At 37.0% G+C, this 22,446-nt stretch overlaps 1 pseudogene; it reads right to left on the reverse strand.

Moving 5' to 3' along the window:
* The window catches only part of LOC119000930 (60S ribosomal protein L36-like), an 84,521-nt pseudogene extending 62,354 nt beyond the window's left edge, over positions 1–22,167 (reverse strand).
* Positions 22,168–22,446: the final 279 nt, after the last annotated feature.

Genomic DNA, 22,446 nt, shown 5'->3' on the forward strand with positions numbered 1-22,446 from the left:
CACTTTCGCCAAGAGGATAAGCAACAGAGAACAGAATCACCAAGAATCTCTGAGGTTCATATACAGAAAAGCAGGCTAAAAACCTCGTTCGTGTTTCAGGGTTCATCTGATAAAGAGAAAATATACCATGTTATTTTCCCAAGCACTACACTATTTTCCCAGCAAAATGATCAAAGGGTATATATTTTACAAAGACAACAGCATAAATTCAAGTGTGAGATCAATTTAAAGGCAAACATTCCTTGAGTTAGTGGTGAGTTCCAAATACTGCGAATTCTATGGTCTTGGTAAAATACAAAATTTAGGATTGTTTAAAGAAATGAATAAACATACCTGAAGTCTTGGGGAGTATGTGGAGGAACTTTGCGAACTACAACAGAAGGCGAGTGAAATACAAATTGCAAGAGACAAGGTTCTCAAACTTCAGTGGGTGTTAGAATCACCTGGAGGCCTTGTTAACAAATTGATCATTGGGTCCCACCCCCTGCGTTTCTGATGCAGAAAGTCTGAGGGGAGTCTGACGATTTGCATTTCTAACAAGTTTCTAGGTCGCCTTGCCCAGCAACTCGATAAACCTTGAAGTTTTATTGGCTTCAGCCAGTCCCCCCATTTCAGAAAGGAATGAAAGAGCAGTTTTGACACATTATGAAACTCCTTTTTTCGACAGCAATAATTTCACCTTCCTCTGACACTCTTTGTTTTGTTTAATTTTAACGAACCTGACTCTTACATTCTGAGGGTGCTCAAAAATATCAATGTGACATTCACATTTTCTTTTCTAGATACGTTTTGTTGAAGGTAATGGCTGAAATAGTTACAACTTCCCAAGTCAGTATTCTTCCGCCTCTATCCCAAGAGGGAACATGAAAGAGCCCTGACAGCTGTGGCTCAGTTGGTTGGGTGACATCCCACAAACTGAAAGGTCATGGGTTCTATTCCAGGTCAGGGCACATGCCTAGTTTGTGGGTTCAGTGCTGGTCACCACATGTTTGAAAAGCAATCAACTGTTTTTCCCCTCTCATATCCATGTTTCTTTCCCTCTTTCCCTCTCTTCCCCTCTGAAATCAATAAGCATATCCTTGGGAGAGGATTTTTAAAGGGCAGGGGGGAGACGATTCTAAAAGCATTTCAACTATATGCTAGAGCTGGAGAATAATCATGGGGAAAATATACCGGCACTCCTGAGAACAGCTTTGTTCTCAATTCTGCCATCATTTCACCACTCGAAGGAATATTAGCTCTCACTGCTCTAATTTTTGTATTTGTAAAATGGGAATAATATATGCCATAAGACTTAGATGATGCTTGAAAATGCTTTTGAGATCACCGGGAAAGGAAAAGAATGAAAAATTGCTACTCTGTATCAAACTTTGAAGCTCAAACTAGAAAACAAGAAGAATCTACACTCTTTTAGCAACAAACCCGTTGAGAAGGCATTTTCCTGCTATTAAGCTGCTCGTTGTCATGACAAATGCATTTTGGACTTTAATATTGTCAAGTATTTTGCAATTATTTCTTCTAATGGTTTTTACTCCATTTCTCCTGCAGATGGAACAACTAAAGAGAAAATCACTCAAATGCTTTCTCCAAGAGAGAGAAAAATTTTCCATAAAGGGTTAGCTGGTAAATATTTACAATATTGCAGGCCACATGTGAACATGTGATCATGTGAGAGCATGACCATGAGTCATGTGAAATTGAGACTAATAATTATCACTAAACATCATTTATAATTTTCTCATAAAAAGCAATAGCATTTATTCCTTCTTTCGTTTTATTTTATTAATTATTCATCTCTGGTCAGTAAATATTTAGGTAGGATTTGCTACCTAAATATTTGCTTTTTTTAGTTAAAAAGTACATCATTTTTAAAAATAATACTGTTGCATTAGAGTTCTATTTAGCTTCCCCAAAATAATGTATTAAGTCAAGAAGCTACCTGACTGCAGTACCCCAAACACAAGCCATTCTGTTTCACTCACATTTTCTACTTGGTTTGCCTGCTGCTTCATTATTTGTGTTTCCTCCTGAGCCTTTCGAGAAAATAATATTATTATTCCTTCAGTCGTGCAAATTGAAAACCTATTTTTAAAGAGCTATGTCCCAGCCATTTTGATTATTCTATTCTATTCCTCTCTTCACTTATTTTAAAAAGAGAGACTATATACAAGCCCGCATTTCTCTCCTGAGGGTAGTTGTGGCAACCTATTTTGTTCTTATTAACACTTTAATACACATTTCATTTTGTTTCCTTATTGCAGAGACAGTTTTCCTTCCTGTTTACTTTCCTGTTTACAACTCATTTAAAGGAGTTTTGTCTAAAGTGCTTCACATGAAGATTCCCGTCGGGTCTCCTTTTCAAATAATGCAAAGTAGAAATAGAGAGTTTGACAACTTAAGCAGCAAGAATTTACAAAATGGTAAAATTATTTGCTCCCTTGTGGTTAAAATCAAAATTTTTAAGACTATGGGCTTCTCTTTTAACTGAGATGAACTTTGACACTAAAAGAAAGTTCCTCATAAGTCCATAGAAGTCAAACAAACATGTCTTATTTTTAGCTAATGTAAAAGTCATTACACAGAGTATTATGTTACAGAGGTTGGAAAGACACTTCATTTTAATATTTGACTGTAATTTAAAAATGGCATGTCTACGGGCCCTTTTTTCTGGTTTTCCTTTCTCTGCAGTGTGCACCTCAGAGCCAAGCCTAATCAGTCCTGACACATGGAAGTCACACTGTCACATTGTTCTCTGGTTCATGCCATAACTGGAAATCAGTCAGCCGTAGAAATCTCTTCCCAGCACTGTGATTGAGCACTGTTTTCAGCTTCTATGGAGGGCTGATATAATAATGGGATCTATGAAAAAACTCTCTGTAGCTCTGAGAAAACTGCCACTGAAGGCACTACCCATTCTAGTGTTCGATGTCCCTGTGCCAAGTCTCACATTCCATGTTTTCCCCAACGTTCTAAGCAAGAAGACGGTTCTCCCTCTCGATGATTTTATTTGGTCTTTTTCGTATGATTTAAAAACAGTTATAAATTAATAAACAAATTCAGCCAAGTTGCAGGATATAAAATCAATATACAAAAATAAGTTCCACTTCTATACACAATGAACAATCTGAAAAGGAAATTAGAAAACATTCCCATTTGTAATAGATACTTAAGGGAACGTATTGCTCAGAAATAAAGTCAATAAGTACGTTAAAGCCTTGTACACAGAAAATTACAAAACATCACTGAAAGAAATGTAGAAATAAATAAATAAATGAAAAGACATCCCAGGTTTATGAATCCTAAGACTTAGTGTTGTTTAAATGTCTATATTACTCAACACAAGCTACAAACTCAATGTGATGCTTATCAGAATCCCAATGGCATGTTTCACAGAATAAAAAGAAGCAATCCTAAAACTTGTATGAAACCACAAGAACCCTGAATAGTCTTGGACAAGAACAAAGCTAGAAGCCTCACACCTCTTGACTTTAAAATATACTATAAATCATTAATAATCAAAACCGTATGGCATCGGCATAAAGACAGACATACAGATCAGTGGAATAAACACAGACTAAGTAGTCCAGAAATAAACACACACATACATGGTCAAATTCTCTTCAATAAGGTTGCCAAGGCTACCCATGGGGAAAATATGGCCTCTTTAATAATGGTGTTGGGAAAACTGAATTATCCACATACAAAAAGAAAGAAGTCAGATTCTTATCTTACCTCATACACAAAAATCAACTCAAAACTGACTGAAGACTTAAACATAAGACCTAAAACAATCAATTCCCTGAAGGAAACAGGAGAAAATCCTCCTAATATGGTCTCGGCCGTAATTTATGACAAAAACACAGGCAACAAAAGCAAAAATAGGCAACCGGGATTACATCAAAGTAAAAGGCTTATGTACACACAGGAAATAAGGGTGAACAGTCAACCTATGGGATGGGAGAAAATATTTACAAACTGCCTGTCTGATATGGGGTTAATATCTAAAATACATGTGAAACTCCTACAATTCAATAGCAAATTAATAAACAAGAACATAAATAACATGATTAAAAAATGAGTGAGAAACTTGAATAGACTCTTTCCACAGAAGACATACAAATGCCAACAGGTACATTAAATGATGCTTAACATCACTAATCATCAGGCAAATGCAAATCAAAACCATGATAAAATGTCATCTCAAGCCTGTTATAATAGTCATTATCAAAAACAAAAAACTGAAAATAACACGATAGTGAGACGTGGAAAATTGAAACAAATGCCCTGTTTGTCAGTATCTAAAGTGGTGCAGCCGCTATGAAAACCAATACAGGGTTTCCTCCAAAAATTAAAAGTAGAACTACCAGATGATTCGGCTATCTCACTTCTGTGTACCCACCCAAAAGAACTGAAAATAGGATTTTTAGCCCTGGCTCGTGTAGCTCAGTGGATTGAGCACAGGCCTGCGAACCACACGATTGTGGTTCGATTCCCAGTCAGGACACATGCCTGGGTTGCAGGCCAGTTCCTGGCAGGGGACTCATGAGAGGCAGCCATACATTGATGTTTCTCTCCTTCTCTCCTTTCCTTCCTCTCCAAAAGATAAATAAATAAAATCTTTAAAAGAAAATAGGATTCTTAAGGGTTTTTTTATTGTTGTTCAAGTACATTTCAACTTCCATGTTTATTGTAGCACCGTCCACAATAGCTGAAAGGCAAACAACTTAAATATACATCAGCAGATAAATGTTATATGCATACAACAGAATACTATTCAGCCTCCAAAAAGAGGGAAATCCTGTCATGCTATGACATGGATGAACCTTGAGAATGTTATTCTAAGTGAAATAGGACAGTCACAGAGGAGCAAATGCTTATGATTCTATTATGCGAGGTATCCAGCATAGTCAAACTCATAGAAACAGAAAGCAGGGTGGTGGTTGTCAGGTGCTTCAGGGAGAAGAAACAGAGTTTTTAAGTAGGCACGGATTTTCAATCACAGATGAAAAAGAGACCTGCTGTAAAACATTGTGCAACAAGTTAACAATACTTCACTGGATACTTAAAATTTTGCTAAGAGGATAGATTTCATGTTTTTTACCATGATGAGAAAAGTAACCTACAGAAGTGTTAGAGAAAAACATAAAGAAAATGTCTTTGTGACCTAGAATTAGAAAGCTATTTCTCAGATACAACACCAAAAGCAGGAGCTACAAAATAAAAATTGATAATTAAACTATATCAAAATTATGTACTTATCTTTAAAAGACACTGTTTAGGGGATTAAAAGACAGGCTGCTAATTTGGAAACAACTGTAAATCACATATCTAATAAAAGATTTGTATCCTGAATATATAAAGAATTCTAAAAACATAAGAAAAATGGGCAAAAGGCTTGAATAGACAGTTCTTCAAACAGATATATATATGTTTAAATGAATCACACACCAAACAAAATATACAAAATAAGCACATAAGTATATACTCAGTATCATTAGTCAGTAAGACAATGGATGCCTCTACACCCTCATCAGAATTTCTTAAAATTTTTCAAAATACAAAGTGACGATGAGGCTGTGATGTAACTAAAACCCTCATATAATGCTGATCAGAATGTAAAATGTCGCAAACATTTTTTAAAACATTTAGGTAGTTCCTAAAATTGGTAAATACATATACATACCATATAACCTAGCTATTCTATTACCTAAGAAAAGTGAAAGAATATATCCGTACAAAGGTGTACCTCATTCAGAGAAGCTTTATTAACAACAGCCAAAGTCAAATTATCCCAAATGTCCATCAACAGGTAAGTGAATAAAACAAACTGAAGTATGTTTCTACAATGGAAAAAAAGGAGATTTATTAATAAACTTCTTTTATTAATAAATAAAAAGGAATGCAATCTTGTATGAACAAGAATTAAATAAAAGCAATAAAAAGAAATGAATCTTGTATGAACTCATCTACTAGATGCATCTTGATATAATTATGATGCATTAAAAAAGCCAAGAAAAGCACATGCTGTATTATTTCAGTTATATAAAATTCTATGACATGAAAACTAATCTACAGTGACAGAAAGCAGATCCGTGGCTGCCTGGGGGTAGGGCTGGTATAGAATAGGGCAGATGCCACTGCACAGCAGGATTATAAGGTGACACAAGAAAACTGTTAGAAGTGGTCATGTTCATTGTCTACACCGTGATGAAAAGTGTACGCATATGTTAAACTTCAAATTGCACACTTTAAAGATGTTTGGTGTGTTGTGCATTAATTGTATGTTAATAAAACTGAACATTTCTTTTTTCTTGTAGTTCTGAAATGATCCTACTCATGAGAGGAGACCCCCCCAAAAAAAAAACAGAATTATCTTCTGAAAGGCAGGCTCCTTGTAGTACAGACTTCCTCCCTAGGTGAGAGGTCTAGGAACCCATCTGAATGTGTGTGCCAGCTGGTGGTGCTGTGAGAGGCTGCATTCGGCTTCAGTGAATTTTTTTAAAGATTGTTTCAATACTTTTGCCCATTTCACAATGGGCTATTTACAAGCATATCTGCCTACACCACTCTGAGTGCTCAGGAGCTTTCGACCAAAAATAGGATGACCTCTGTGCCCCACCCTCCCTAGTCAACTGATCTTGCCCGAAGCAACTATTGTTTTGTTTCCTCTGAATGAAAAAAGTTCTCAAGAGAAACATTTTGCTGATGTGAAAGAAGTGAAACAAAAAAAAAAATGAAAGAAGCACTAAAAGGCATCAAAATCGATGAGTTTAAAAACTGGTTTTAAGCAGCAGAAAAAGTCTCAATAAGTGTATTGCATGAAGTGGAGAGTACTTTCCAGCTGACACAATTTTTTTGTAAATAAACTCCAACTTTTGGGGGGATGCCCCCTTATATGCTTAGAAAGGCACAGTGAAAACCGGAAACTGGGACTTCAATGAAGAAACAAGTTGCAACCATCCTGAGAAAGTTAACAGAAGCCTGGGTTGAGGTAGAGTCTATGGCAATGGTACTATCGGCTTAACTCCCCAGTCACAAAAACAAAAGGTTAAAACTCACTTGGTCCAGTGTAGTTCCATGAAGCATGACTATTTTTTCACTCAAGCCTCAGTCTCAGGTTTAAGAAAATTCTTAAGAGTTGAGGAATGTTGCCATATTAACTAGATTCACTGTCATGTATTCAGCCAAAAGCATCTTTCTTTCGCCTGCTTACTCTGTACAAGGCTCTAGGTCAGTCGCCAGGGTCTGGGGAGCTCCGGGCACAGGTGTCGACACACGGGGACTGCCAAACTCATTTAACAAAAATTCAATGTTTGCCTTTTGGAGCCAGTAGTGAATTATTGGTGCAGTGTTGGTGCCTGAGGTTTCTAGACTTGGCTTTTAATTCGTGTCTTATATAACTATAACGTATAATTACTAAGGTATTATGCAGGTACCAATTTCTGTGTTGACAGGTATAGAACAAAAGTCAAACACCTATTTTGAGCAAAAGCTTTGTCCCATAGGTCAGCCTTTGTTTCTCTGTAGTCAGGCTAACTTCAGGACAAATAAAATTACATATAAATGCAACCCTGAGATTTATTTTCCCTCAAAGGTTCTAAATAATTTGTTTGCAACTCATTGGGGATGGTGCTCATGTAAAACCCTATAATCTTCGTTATTGTATTTCTCAGCTTAGGTACTTCCAGTGCTGTGATTTATCTAAATTGTATTTTTGTCAGAGGGTTATAAAGGGGATAATGTGAAAATTCTACTGGGATATTATTAGTAAATTTATAAAATTACTTTCTGTATCCACTTAAACCAAGTAATTTTTTCACTCGTTGCTGTTAGGGCACTCTATGTACCAGGAAGACTTCAAGAGAATAAAAATTAAACAGCCAAACCAAAGATTCTCTGTCTATGAGAATGTCTATTAGGACAAAGTTATCATTTATGAGGCTCAAGAACAGCCCTTGGGTAAGTGAGCAGTTTAAGCCTAAAGCTATAGAACTGCATGCTGATGTTTTCAGAAATTTTCCTCTTGTCCACTTTATGCTGCCCCCTCAGATCTGGCAGTGAATTGTTGGTCCAAGTTATATGTATACCACTGTGGTACATTCTCCCTGCTGCTGGATGCAATGGAGACCATCCATTAGGGTTTCCTCCGAGAAGAGGTGTGTCTCGTGTCACAAGTGCACCCTAGCATGGCAGTCCCATTCTGCCACCAGCAAGGAGATGATGGTACAGAACGTGGTACAGAAGGGGGTGGCATTTCCTGGTGCCATGAACAGAGGGTGATTGCCTTTACACTGCCAGAGCACCGAAGAATTTTGGAATCTCGCCTTGTCCCCTTGATGTAGTTATCTTGAGCAGTCAGTGAGTACAGCACATTTTACCTTCTCAGTTCTGTAACCTTTAACCATAAATCTGATACCTTTTCATTTTATCCATCCAAGATATTTCTGTGGTTCCAAAATTATGGAAAGGTCCAGAAGAGCCAAAAAGAACTGGTCAAAGGTAAAGCTACCTGGGACTAGTGACCAGATAATCGTGTGCAGTGCAAAGCAGCAAATATTTAATAGTAGTTAAACAATAAAGCTTGGGCAAACAGCAAAATGAGAAGGCAGAACTACCCTTGTCTGTCTTCTAACATTAGTTTAGTTCATCTATTTGCTGGGTTACAAAACTGAATTAAAAAAGAAAAATAAGGAAAGACTTACAAATTGTCACAGATCATCAGAGACTAAGGAGATATGACAACTAAATGCCACATAGTATTCTGGATTGGACTGTGAAAGAGAAGGAAATTAATAGAAAAACTGGTGAAATATGAATAAAGTTTGAAGTTTATAGTATTGTCTAGATTAGACAAGTGCACCATAGGAATGTAAGATAATAGCATTAGGAAAACTAAAATCAGCAGAGTTTTTACAGGAATTCTCTGTACTATCTTTGCAATTTTTCTGTAAATCTAAAGTTATTTCGAAATAAAAAGTTCATTTAAAAATGAATAAGAAAAGATTATTATCCTAAAGTAGATATAGCATAATTGGGAAATGCAACAGCAAAGAGACTGATTCAATTCTAGCACTAAATCGTTTAATAAAGGGCTTCAGAAGCTGCAGTCTTGCATAGGACAGGTAGAACTCTTAGTGCAATGTGAAGTTTAAGGAAGAATACCTGAGATCGATCAGGAAGGATTTGTAGACCTGGGCACCAAAAGAAAACGGTGACCAGAATTACAGGTAGAAGGAAGGACATGAGACATATGGAGAACTGATGCAATTTGAAAGGACAAAGAATGAGACTAGAGACTGGAACAGATCCAACCGTGGGAGCTTTCATGCCTGGTTAAGGAGCTAGAACTCCAGCTGGGGATAATGGTAAATAAAATAATCTGATCTGCAATAGAAAGCCGATGAAAATAGGCAGACAAATTAGAAATCATTTTTAATGGTATGAATTAGGCAGAGACATTCAGTACGGAGGAGAAGAGAGCCCAAATTTAAAAAATACATGGAAGTAAAATAAGTAGCACTTACCAAACTTGACCTGGGGCCATGCAGTGCAGAGGGAAATGACCTACCAACAAAAAATGTCTTGGAAATATCACTGAGCTGTAACAAAAGCACCAAAACTAATACCAGAACAATGAAATCCTGAGAACGTTGTACATGGAATTTGACAGCCTGATCCTGAAATTTAAATGAACCATAAAAGTGCCAAGAACAGTCAAGACAGTTTCAGAGAAAAAATAAAACAAGACATGGTTACTTCTTCACTAGATATCAAAACTCACCATAATGCTAAAGGAATTAAATAATATGTTACTGAACCATGGATAAAAAAAAAGCAATAGAAAAGAATAGAGACTGTATACCTACATATACAGGAGTGGGCCAAAGTAGGTTAATAATGCTAATAAAATATTAATAAATAAATAATAATACAAAGATAAACTCTATGTTTCATGTGCTCACAACTGTTAACCTACTTTTTCCCCACCCCTATATATAGAACAGTATATGTCAATGTTGAAATTATAAGTCTGTATGAAAAATATAATATTCAAGGAGCTTACCCTGAGGAATTTTTTGTGTACATGGAAAAAATTTTAGATCTCTACCTCATGCTATTCCATAGATAAATGATAGATAGATAGATAGATAACAAAGTGGACAAAAAAGAATCAAGAAGAGAAGGTAGGTAAATTGGTAAAAATGTTTTGATAATGAAGTAGGTAAGGACTTATTTATCAAGATAGAGAAGGCACAAGACACAGAATAAAAGGTTAACACATTTGAATACTGCATCAATAGAAAAATATTCTTTATTTTAAAAGTTATCACAAAGTTTAGAAAAACAACTCAAGAAAATATTTTCAATGACCATAGATGCCAAAGGGTTTGAATCCATAATACACATAGATATTCTGTGACTCTGATTGGGCAATTCAGAGAATAGAACCCAGGTGACCAGTAAACTCATGAAATGACACCTTATTCCCTAATCAGGAAAATGCAAATTAATAACAGCACTTCATACTTATCTGTTGGTAAAATCTTATAGTCTTGGCAAGGATTTCAAACAAAGGGAATGGTTGTTCACTGCTAGAGGGACTGCAAATCAGAACAGCCACTTTGAGAAGCAATTTGGTACTATGTAACAAATTTGAAGAGAAACATATCCTACAATCCATGATATTCCAATATTAGGTATATAGTCCAGAGGAATTCTTGCACATGAGCACAAAAAGCATGCACAAGATTATTGATTTTAGAACTATGTAGCCAAAATGCAATTGGAAATCACCTATATATCTATCAATAGGGGAATGAACTATGATACAGTCAACATTCGTATTGCAATTAGTAGCACAGGTAGGTCTCAAAAATAACATGAAAATAAGGTTACCTATAATAAATATTATTTTTATAACTTTAATATTCAATACAATTCTATATATTCTATATAGATGAGTACTTATGGAAAAATATAAAAGCATGAGGATGTGTAATGCATGGGGACATCTGCAATAGTGTAAACAATAAAAATAAAGTAAAAAAATCAGAATAAAAGAGAAATTACCATAGACATTACGGAAATATAAAAGATAATATAGGAATTGTGAAAGACTATATACCACCAAATTCAGTAACCTAGAAAAATGGATAAGTTCCTAGAAATACATAATCTTCCTAGACTAAACCATGAGGAATTGGAAAATCTAAATAGACTGACAACAGTGAAGAAATTGAAACAACCATAAAAAACCTCCCCACAAAGTAAAAGCCCCAGACAGATGGTTTCACTTGTGAATTCTATCTACCAAACACTCAAACCAGATTTGATAACAATTATTCTCAATCTCCTCCAAATTATTGCAGAAGAGGCAATAGGTTCTAACACATTAACCCTGATACCAAAATCTGGCAAGGATAACACACAAAAAAGAAAACTATACACCAATATCTTTGAAAAATATAGATGCAAAAATCTTAAACAAAATACTAGCAAATTGAATACAACAATACATGAAAAACATACATCACAATCAAGTGGGTTCATCCTGGGGCACAGGGACGGCTCAACACAAGCAAATCGGCCCATGTCATACGGCATGTTAAAAAACTAAAGGATAAAAATCATATGATCATGTCAACAGATGTTGAGAAGTATTTGATTAGATGCATCCATTTGTGATTAAAATACTCAATAAAATGGATATAGAAGGAATGTACTTCAAGATAAAAAGGCCATATACGACAAACCCTCTCTAACATCATACTTAAAGGTGAAAAACTGAAAGCTTTTGCTCTAAGAACCAAAACAAGACAAGAATGTCCACTCTCACCAGGTTTATTCAATATAGTACTGGAAGTCCTAGCCAGAGCAATCAGGCAAGAGAAAGAAATGAAAGTCATCCAAATAGAGAAGGAAGAAGCAAAATTTTGCAGATGATGTGACTCTCGTATAAAAAGCCCTGAAGACTCCACCAACAATTGTTAGAAACACTAAACAGTCTATGGCCAAACCACCCGCCCGATCTTGGAAGCTAAGCAGGATCAGGCCTGGTTAGTACTTAGATGAAAGAAACACTAAATATATACAGTAAAGTTTCAACATACAAAATCAACATACAAAAATCCATTGCTTTTCTGTATACTAACAATGAAACTTCAGAAAAAGAAATGGAAAAAAATCTCTTTTGCAATTGCAACAAAATGAATAAAATGCCTAGCAATAAACTTAACAAAGAATGTGAAGTGCCTCTATACTGAAAACTACAAAGCATTATTGAAAGAGATTGAAAAGGAACAAAGAGATAGAATGATATTCTGTGTTCATGGATTGGAAGAATTAAAGTAGCTACAATGTTCATAGTACCCAAAGAAACATGCAAATTTAATGTAATTCCCATCAAAATGATATTTTTAAAGAAATGGAACAAATAATCATCAAATTTATATGGAACCATAAAAGAACCTTAACAGCCAAAATAATCCTGAGAAAAAAAGAACAAAGCCAGAGGTATCATGCTCCCTGACTTCAAATTATACTACAAAGCTATAATAATAGTATGGTATCGAAAGAAAAACAGATACACAGACCAATGGAGCAGAACTGAGAGCCCATAAATTAACCCACATGTATATGGGCATATAATTTTCAACAAAAGTGACAAAAATGGCCCCTTTAGTAAATGGGGTTGAGAAAATTGGAAAGCACATGCAAAAGAATGAAACTAGACTGCCATTTGACACCGTATAAAATTAACTCAAAATAGATTTGACTTGAATATAAGACTTAAAACAATAAAATACGTAGAAGAAAACATAGATACTTATGCACCTTGGTCTCAGAATTATTTTTATGAACAAAGGCAAAGGAAGTACTAAAACTAAAAGTAAATTAATGGAGCTATATCAAACTAAAAAGTTTCTGCACAGCAGAGAAAACCATGAACAAAACAAAGAGACAACTGAATGAGGAGAGAAGATTATTTGCAAACAATACCTCTGAGAAAAGGCTAGTAAAGAATTCATACAACACAACAACAAAAAAAATGGTCAGAGGATCTGAAAAAACCCTTTTCCAGGAAGACATAAAAACAGCCATCAGATATCTGAAAAGATACTCAACCTCACTATCTATAAGGGAAATGCAAATTAAAATCATGATGAAGCCCTGGCTGGTGTAGCTCAGTGGATTGAGCGCGGGCCTGCAAACAAAAGGATCACAGTTCGATTCCCAGTCAGGGCACGTGCCTGGGTTGCGGGCCAGTTCCCAGCAGGGGACACACAAGAAGCAACCATACATTGATATTTCTCTCCCTCTCTCCTTCCCTTCCCTTCTAAAGATAAATAAATAAAATCTTTTTAAAAAACCACAATGAGATATGACCTCATACCTGTTAAAATGGCTAGTAGCAATAAGGTAAGAAATAACAAGTGTTGAGGAGAATATAGAGACAAAGGAATCATCATAGATGTCTGGTAGGAATGTAAACTGGTGTGGCCACTGTGAAAACAGTCTGGAGGTTCCTCCAAACATTGAGAATAGAGCCACCATATGATTCAGTTTCCCTCTTCTGGGTATCGACCAGAATATTTGGAAACAGTTTTTGTAGAGATGCATGCACCCCTATGCTCATTGTGGCATTATTCATGGTGGCCAAGTCATAGAAACAGCCTAAATGCCCTTCAGTGAATGATTAAACAGAGGTGTGGTGCACATATACAATGGGTTACTACTCAGCCATAAGAAAGAATAAAACACTACCATTGTGAAAATATGCATGGATCTTGAGATTACCAGGCTACATGAAATAACTCAGACAGAAAAAGACAACAACCATATGATTGCACTCATATGTGGAATATAACACAGAAAGCAACAAAGGGCCCTGGCTTCTGTGGCTCATCTGGTTGAAGCATCATCCCATAACCAAAAGGTTGCAAGTTTGATTCCCAGTCAGAGCATATACTTAGGTTGCGGGTTCAGTTCCCAATTGAGGTGCATATCATCCCTGGTCCAGGAGCTACAGGAGGCAAGCAACTAGTGATTCTTGCTGGCATCTATGTTTCTCTCCCTTCCATTCTCCCTTCTTCTCCCTCAAAAAGCAATGAAAAAAATGTCCTCAGGCAAGAAGGTAAAAAAGGAACAAACAAAACAAATAAACAAATTCTTAGACACAGATGACTGTGTGAAGGTTGCCAGAGGGGAGAAGGGGCGGTTGGAGGATGAAGAGGGTAAAGGGAGTCAAAGACATGGTGACTGAAGTAGACCAGACTATGGGTGATGAGCACACAATGCAATATTCAGATGTTCTATGGGACTTTACACTTGAAACATATAATATTATTAACTGTTTTACCCCAATAAATGTGACAAAAAAAGAAAAAAATTAACATAATTTTCTATAACTATTTCATAATTTTTAAAACAAAAAGTCAAAACTATCAGCTTTATAAATATTTCATGAGGATGATTTAAATGTTTTAAGTATTCTAATATGTAAATTTTAATAAAAGTTTAATGCTGCACTTCTTTGCAGCATGTTTTCCCACCCCCTTACTTGCAGTACTCCACAATCAACCACACCATAGGGACTGAGCTCTGAAAAAAGCAGTTGACCTACAATACCAGGGCTCCGGTTTGGAAACTTAACTTGGCCCTGGTTCCATATTTACTCTGCATTCAGTACTTCCCCACGGCACACCCATCCTTGTCTTTTGCAACTTCTTTCAAGCCATGATCATTTATGTGCATGTTTTATTCCATAGCTTGAAGGGCAAGAACCGGATCTGGATTATTTTTGCATTCCCTCCAGGCTAGTGCTTAATAGAATGTGCAGGCCCTGGCTGGTGCAGCTCAGTGGATTGAGCACAGGCCTGTGAACCAAAGAATGTGCAATTTGCAACCATAGGAGGTAGTAAAGGCCATGGCAGATTGCTCTCAATCTAATTTTACGGCCACTTCCTGTGTTATTTACTACACAGTCTTCAATTTAATTTTACCGGATTAACACTGCTACGGAGCCTGAACAACATAACACTGCCTACCACCTCATGAAATAAACGTACAATAATCAGCATTGGGAGAAATGGAAAACATAGCCTGTGGTTCCTGCTCATACACATCTCATTTCCACAAAGAAGATGCTCAATAAATGCAAACTCAATACATTAAACACCTGAAAAACAGAAATAGATGACACTGACATTTTTTTGAGCACCAATAATGTGAAAGATTTTGCTACATGCTGTCTATATGTTAAATCATGTTGCTTACAACATAAAACACATAATATGCTATATATGTGTTCTATATAACATTTCCCACAATGGCAATTGAGTGTACAGTGCTTACTTTCTCATAAGATATAAGTTTTATACAAATACAAACCTGACTTTTTTGATCCATTCTGCATTTCCAGGGCTGATAACAACATCTGGCATATAGTAGGCATTCAACAAATATCCATTGACTGAACGAATAAAAATGTAACTTTTCCTATGAACTAGGTAATATTATTTAGTTTCAATGGTAAGAAAACTAGAACATTAAATGACTATCCCCAAAGTGGCAGAACCAAAAGTAAATGCAGCTTCTCAGTATTCAATATAACACTCTTCTCGTCGGTGTCCAATACTGAGGAAGTATTATAGCCCAGAACACTTCTGTAAGTCTCCTGTGAACTTCTCATAAGTTTGAACTTCTCATAAGTCTCCTGTGAACTTCTCATAAACTTTAGCAAGCTTCGCTGTAGCTTCTTCCTAAAGATAGGAAAACTGGTGCTAAATACATGTCCAAGGTATTTAGGTTTATCCTGATTTTTTAAAGAATACAAGATGCAGTCCAGACCAGCATAGCTCTGCTGGTTGGGCGCCAAGCCATAGAGCATCAGTTTGCCAGTTCAATCCCCAGTCAGGGCACATACCTTGGTTGTGGGTTCAGTCCCCAGTCCAGGCACACAGGAGAGGCAGCTGATGGATGGCTTTCTGTCACATCAATGTTTCCCCCCTTATCTTTCTCCCTACCTTCCTCTCTCTCAAAAAAATTAATAAATAACAAAATTTTAAAAATAATAGGTACAGAATATTTGTCTTCCATAAGCAGTATACAAGGTTCGGAGACCAATTTTGGAAAATTGGTCAATTTTGAGCATTATTTTAGTGATTTCTTGATAGACCCTGAATTAGTTCCATGTGCCCTCTAGTTCAACTTTCTATCTGTTGCAAATTGATCATGTTCTTGGCATGCCTACCTTTATTATAAGGGTCTCACTTATAATATCTGAGGTCAATTAGATAATCGTTGATAAATATGTAGTAAATGTGAGAATGAAGGCTTTTGGGGAACATGAAGCACAGTAGATGTGTTTGATACTGGTTTTCTCTGATTCATCACCGATCCCCTGGAACAAAAAAAGCGGTGTCATCAAACTTTTCTAACAATTTTTCACCAGATCTGTCATACCCAGGTTTAGGTAATGCAGTATCCTAGTGCAGTTAAGTACACAAACATGCCTCATCATATAATGAGGGTACCAATATTCTTGACACTTTGGTAACTGTCTAAGTAGGATTATTACTTTCCAATCATCATTAGCAATGAAGTTAAAGTGATTCCTACATTATAAAAGATGTAATTCATTAATTGTATCCAACCATGTAATATGAAAAATAGAGACATTTACTGAAAAAGATACAAGATACAAGAAACAGTGCACATAAGACAATGATGCCTCAGTTGCCTTCAAAATAGGCACCTTGGGACCTCACACAGTTCCCCCATTTTCTCTTCCCCTGGTCAAAAAACACTCCGCAAAACTGTTGGAATCACCATTAGCTGCCCGTCATATTTTCCTGAATCTCATCGATGGTCTGAAATCTCCTCCTTTTCAAAAGTAATTTTAGTTTTGAGAAAAGCCAGAAGTAACAGGAAGTCAAATCCTGGACTGTAGGGAGGCTGAATTACCTGGATGATTTGAGATTTCACAAAAAACTCTGCACAAGACATGATGCGTGAGCATTGTCATGATGAAGCTGCCAATCACCAGTTGCCCATAGCTGCAGCCAATTTCATTATATTGCACCTCTCAACTGACAGAGAGCATTGAGGTAGTGATCTCTATTAATTGTCTGGCCTGGAAGGTCATACTCAGGATGAACAATATCTTCCCAATCAAAACACATAGTTAATATGGTCTTGATCTTGATGCAACTTTGCTGTGCCTTCTTTGGGTGTGGAGAACCAGGTAACTTCCACTGGGACGACTAGGCCTTTGTTTCCAGATCATAGCTGTAGACCCACAATTCATTTCTGGTTATGACCATGAAGAAATCTAATACATTTGCTGTGGTTTTAATCAAGTCATTAGCAACTGCAGCACAATGTTCCTTCTGCTCTGGTAGCAGAAACTGTGGAATGAATTTTGCCACAACATGTTTCATGACAAGATCCTGCATCAAAATTTCAGACACAGTAGCTTTTGGAAAATCCCCAGATCAGGGTCTAGTATTCACGTTGTCAGCCACCAGTCTTTGTTGATTGCAGCCCATACACATTCAACATTCTCAGGTGTTCTGCTTATTGCAGCCCTTCCAGAACACTGATCATTTTCAACAGATTCTCAACTATCTTTGAAGTGACCACACTTGTATCTGCACTGCACTCATTGCATCATCCCTAAGAGCCTTCTGAATTATCTGAATAGTTTCCACAGACGAATGTTGAAGCTTAATGCAAACTTTCATGCAGATGCATTGTTTTACTTGCTCAGTCACTTTGAATAGGATGACCACACAGTACACACGCTTACTCCACAGCGTCTACCACCCCCACTAACAGCACAGTGACAGCATCATTGTTCACACATGTGCATTCTAGTCCACCCTCCTTGGATACCAGGTTACATCGATGTCGGCCAAATCATTCTCACTATATTAACAAAATTAACAAAGTCTGGCTGGACTTTTCCAGACAGACCTCATACATACATATGCATGCATGTAGAATACATACACAGCCTCATATAAAGATAAATTGTGAGTGTTCGATTTTTTAAAAGAATTGAGATGACTGATATAAAAAACAAAAGACACTGAGGAGGGTGGAACAGGTTAAGCACAAAGGATTTTTAGTGAGAGGTTGACAAATGCAGAATATGATAAAAGAATCTAAGTGTATTGCAAGCGTATGAAACGTCACTGGAGTGGGAGAATTAGGTGCTGACCTAAGGAACTGGAAATGAGTGAATTTTATAAGACTAAAAGCAAACAAAGCCATTCTCAAGCACTATACTCTTGTGGACAGAGTTGTTTCATTCAAGGTTGTGGGTTAATCACTGAAACCACTATCCATGTATACTGGAATCAAAAAATTACTGTGTTTTTCAAACTATAAAGACGTACCCCTCCCCCAAATTTTGGAGGAATAATGGTTGTTAATGCTGCTGTTGAGTTCTGTTTACATTTACATTGGTAAAATATTATGTTATTTATGCTATTAAATATTTTACCACACTTTTTGCTCCAAACTTTTTCTATTTTCCTCCTCTAAAACCTAGGTACTTCTTATGGTCTGAAAATGCAGTACGTGCAATACATGGATGACAAATAGTAGGGCCAGGTTTCCCATGGTTGGAGTGGGAGATTACAGGTAAGCAATGGCAAGAGACTAAAATGATCATCGTGGTACTGGATTAGAGTTGGAGATGTCACCATAGACTTAGGCTTAGCTTAATATAAATATAAATGGTTGCATATAGCTATAGATATGGGTATATACATGGGTTAGTTTGCACACACATATCTCCTTGCTCTAGTAGTGAGAGGGTATACAAATAATGATATCCAAGGAACAATGAACACACCTAGTGTCCAGATATTGACTCCCAGGACTTGTATCTAATAAAAGGGATAAGGAAGCCTTAGAAAAATGGCTGATTCTAAGACTACAGCAGAAAATACACAAGATAATTCTGGAGACAGACACGTAAGAAAGTGCTCAGAAAGAATCCCACAACGGCAGAGGTATGTCAAAGGGATGCATAAACCAACTGAAAGAGTTCCCAGTAGCCAAAGCTAGAATAACTTAGGCAAACAAATAAAGAAAATAGTACTGGAATACAATCCAAAGGAATGAATATTCATGAGTTCACACTGATCTAATTAAGTAATCAAATATATAAATAACTGGGGAAGAAAAGACAAATTTCTGATGCAAGAGAACTACAAAACCTTTAAGCAGATACCCTGCTTCAAGGAGGGGAGGGAGCATAACTTCCTACTGCTTCAGTGTGAACTACTCTGTGCCCCATTCTTCCAGAGGGGGCTCTACAGGACGTGGTAAATAAAAGGGTAGCTTTACAATGGAGAACCCTGGCAAACACTGCCTCGGCCAGATGATCAGCACCAACGGTGACATCGTGCAGACAGGATGGACTCTTATTGTGATATGGTGAGGATGTCACTTTACCTCTATGTTCTTCTCCCCAGGAAACTGTAACCCCAGTCAAACCATAAATGTCAGAGAAGCCCAACGGAGAAACACTCAAAAAAACACCTATCTGGTACTCCTCCAAACTGTCAAGGTCATCAACAACAAGGATTGTCTGAAAAATTGTCACAGTCTAAATTAAGGATCCCAAGGAAACATAACAACTAATTGTAAATCATATGGTAGAGTCCTAAAGAGAAAAAAAGGATGTTAGGGAAGAAATAAGGAAATCTGAATAAAGTATGGGCTCCAGCTTATAATAAGGTGTTGATATGGGTTCATTAATTGTAGGAAATGTACCATAAAATGCATGAAATTAATAAAAGGGGAAGATGGGTGCATGTATAGGAGCTCTCTGTACTATCTGCAATAACTATAAAATTAAAGCTATCAAAAATTCTGAAAAGTTTTTCTTAAAAATAGACAAATTTAAAAGAATAGTATGAAAAAATAATATGAAAAAAATACAAAATCACAATTATATTATTTTTAAAATCAAGAAATAAAAAGAAAATTTCGATGGAGCTCCTACCCTTTGCAACATCATGGATGGAACTGGAAAGCATTATGCTGAGCGAAATAAGCCAGGCAGTGAAAGACAAATACCATATGATATCACCTTTAACAGGAATCTAAACAACAAAACAAACAAGCAAGCAAAATGTAGCCAAGCCCTGGCTGGCGTAGCTCAGTGGATTGAGCGCGGGCCTGCGAACCAGACAATCGCGGTTCGATTCCCAGTCAGGGCACATACCTGGGTTGCAGGCCGGTTCCTTGCAGGCTAACTACCAGCAGGGGACGCACAAAAGGCAACCATACATTGATGTTTCTCTCCCTCTCTCCTTCCCCTCTAAAAATAAATAAATTAATAAAATCTTTAAAAAAAAAAAAGTAACCAAAGACACTGAAAGACAGAACGTGCTGACAGGGTCCAGAGGGTAGAGGGGAGAGAAGCACAGAGTAAAAGGGGATGGACTCACATGAATAAGTATGAAGGACACATGGACAATAACTAAGATGGAGGGCGGAGATGGGAGGGGGGTGGGGAGTACTGGTGGGGGAGGGCTGGGAATATAAAACAGAAAACTGTACTTGAACAAAAGTTAAATAAAAAAAATTTAAAAAAAAAGAAAATTTCAAATGTCAAACAACAAAAACAAACAGAGTGTAAGGGTAGAAAATTCTGACTGTTGTTGCATCTTGAACAATCTCTGCGTGGGTGGTTATTTCTTTGTCTGATGATTTCTTTGGGAAACTGCTCATTTCCATACCTGACAATTTCTTTGGGATATCATCGGGGCCAGGATCTGTCATTGATGATAAATGAATNAAAAATTTAAAAAAAAGAAAATTTCAAATGTCAAACAACAAAAACAAACAGAGTGTAAGGGTTGAAAATTCTGACTGTTGTTGCATCTTGAACAATCTCTGCGTGGGTGGTTATTTCTTTGTCTGATGATTTCTTTGGGAAACTGCTCATTTCCATACCTGACAATTTCTTTGGGATATCATCGGGGCCAGGATCTGTCATTGATGATAAATGAATGACTTCAGCAAGTTCCTTAAACTCAATGTGTCTCTTATTCCTTTTCTATAAAAGAAGTACAACAGTATTATAAATCTAAGAATGTTCTTCTATGAATTAAATGAGGTGATGCATTTAAAGCACTTCCACAGTTCACAGTATACAGTAAGTCTCAGCAATTCTGTAATTATTCCCCTAAACACCAATGACATAAATAATCATAATGTTTACTAGTAGTAGTGGTGGTGGTAGTACGTAAGCCAGTGTTAGAGATGACACAAGTTTTGTGGTGAACTATTTCCTTTTTCTACTATCTTCGCAAAGACCTGCAGTTTTTTGTTCAATTTTCCAAAGACCGCTGCACGTTTCCCTTTTTATTATTTGGTCTCACTTTCCACAACAGTTTCCCTTTTTCCCTTTTATTTCTTCCTTTCCCAATAATGAGCCCCTTCTGATTACTCTGTTTCTGTAAATAGTCCCACCAGTATTTCAGGCTTGAAACACCAAACTAATCTTTTAATCTTCTATCTTTTTGTTCAATCCAGTGACTCATCAAAAACAAAAAATGATGTGTCCTTCAAACGCCTCACATCTGTCCATTTCTTTCTGTCTCCGTAACCAGTTTTAGGGCTTTGAAAAACCCACTCCTAGCTGGCTGTTATTACACCCTATCTAATTTTCTTACTCTCCTCTTCATAAAAAACATGTAAATATTTTACTGAATCAGCTGGACTCCATAAGAGACAAGCAGAAAATGGCTTTATTCCCTCTTCTCTTCTACCTTCAAACATGCTCATGAACTAATTTTTTCCCTCTGTCGGTCACAATTTATAAGTGATCTCCAAAATGTTCTAGGCCTTTTTGGTCATAAACAGTCTCAATCTGGTCCAATACAATTGTTTTAAAAATCTCCCCCTCTCTTCCCCTCTCCCTGAGCCCCTGATAGGGTCTGAATCAGATTAAAACCTGCAATGCAGAGTGGGGGCTTCTTTGCTTCTCTATTCAGTTTACCTCCTTTTCCATTCCTTGCTGTTCTGACTGATAGCCCAAGAGCCAGGGCCAGACCAAACGGTAATCAGGGATGAGCAGAGTGGTAGCTCACGGCTGCTGGAGGACTGTGCTGGAGGCACGGGTCCTGTTTCGGTGCGGTCCATGTCTCATCTGAGGAGGACTTCTTCAAACTCCTCCTGCTGCGACCGCAGACTGCAGTTCCCAGGACATAGTTTCTAGCTCTCCTCCATGCTAGGGGACAGGTGGACACTCAGCACACAGGTACCCTGTCCAGAGAAACTCACTTCCTCTAGTCTCTTCACCCCCACTCATTTAAAGGAAGGTAGGGGTGCTCACCCATGGGCAGCACTAATCTCCAACCCAACACGCTCTGCACAGGTAGTCCTGCAGGGTCCAACGTAGGTATTTGACCCATTAAATTA

The sequence above is a fragment of the Sturnira hondurensis genome, unplaced genomic scaffold, assembly GCF_014824575.4.
Source record: "Sturnira hondurensis isolate 20B ecotype Veracruz unplaced genomic scaffold, ASM1482457v3 Scaffold0016462, whole genome shotgun sequence".
Lineage (NCBI taxonomy): Eukaryota > Metazoa > Chordata > Mammalia > Chiroptera > Phyllostomidae > Sturnira > Sturnira hondurensis.